General features: G+C 47.6%; 1 pseudogene; it reads right to left on the bottom strand.

Moving 5' to 3' along the window:
* Positions 1–238: 238 nt before the first annotated feature.
* Positions 239–354, bottom strand: LOC112477971 (annotated as a pseudogene).
* Positions 355–1,467: the final 1,113 nt, after the last annotated feature.

The raw sequence follows: 1,467 nt of genomic DNA on the forward strand, positions 1-1,467 counted from the left end.
AGAGAGCTAGAGCTTCTTTCACAATTATTCACAGGAAGGGTTGTTTTCCCCACACAGTGGAGACCATCAGGTGTGGCAAATCCATCTCTTTTAGCTGAGCCTTCATGCAAGATGTCCAGAGAATTTCATTCCTGAGGCCAGGGGGCAAGACGGGGAGTGAAGATTGCTCTGCTGTGTGCCTTTGTAGAACTCATGGCACCTTCTTTTTATTATTATTATTATTATTAATTATTATTTATGCCTACAGCTCCTGGTCTTCCTAGGTGGTCTCCCATCCAAGTACTAACCAGGCCCAACCCTGCTTAGCTTCCGAGATCAGACATCAGGCTTATTCAGGGTGGCATGGCCGTAGACCAAGAACCGTGGCTCCATTGGGGTGTGAACCCAGGACCTTATGCATGTAAAGCAGACGTGCTAACCGCTACACTATGGAACCACATCCATGTGGAACCTTCTTGAGCCTCTGCTTTCTCAAGAAATGTTGTCAATTCAAGCCCTTCCTGCTACACAGGATTGTGATGTGAGCCCAGAGGTAATAGTCATGAATATTTTTGTGCAGTTGAAGGGACAGTCCCAAAGGGCAGAGTCGTTCCTGGCACAGGGCCTGCTACCTAGTAGGTGTCCAGTAAATAGCTGTTGAATGAATGAGTGGCCCGGGAGGGATCATCCAAGAGAAACAGTGTGATTTCCACCCACCGCCAAGCAGGGCTTCCAGGGCAGGGTTGGGGGCAGATATGTCTGCCTGTTCAGCTGCTGGGCTTCCTCCTCCCTTTTCCGGCCCTTCTCCCCATCACCTCGGCTGGTTCCCACGCCCTGACTTGGGGGCTTCTGCTGTCATTGTTCAGCTGTTATCAGGGCCTGGCCTCTGCCAGCCTAGATCCTGCATTGGACCAGGAAAAGGGGAAAGAGAGGCAGGTTATGGGGAGGGGAGGCTTCAGGGACTGATGAGGAAAAGAATCAAATTTCAAATGCAGCAATTAGTGCAGCCTCAGGTGAGGAAACCAAGGTTTAGAGAGAGAGAAAGATATTCCCAGGGTGACAGGGAAAGATGGTAGAATAAGAATGATCAGCGTCATTATGGTAATAGTAGTATCTACTATATATGGTGAAATGTGGGATAATTTTTAAAAATAGTAACTAGTCTTTTCTCCCAATATTTTCATGTATCCCTTAGCTCTGCACACTTCCTGTAGCTGGTCTTCTGTGACACATACTGGCGGGGACCTAGTGAGAGTGGCAAGGGCTGGACACCTCAGGCCAGGACACCTCAGGCCAGGACACCTCAGGCCAGGATGCTAGTTGGGAAACCTAAGCTTGACCACTCCAGGAATTGTTGCCTCAGAGAATAGGTTAGAATTCTTAGATTTTGAATTTCAAAAGCCAGACTGTAGAACTTCTAAAATAAAAAATAATCATTGAAATTTAAAACTCGGGGTTGGGGGGGCGATAAACAGAGCTGGAAAAAAA

This window comes from Pteropus alecto, unplaced genomic scaffold (assembly GCF_000325575.1).
Source record: "Pteropus alecto unplaced genomic scaffold, ASM32557v1 scaffold131, whole genome shotgun sequence".
Lineage (NCBI taxonomy): Eukaryota > Metazoa > Chordata > Mammalia > Chiroptera > Pteropodidae > Pteropus > Pteropus alecto.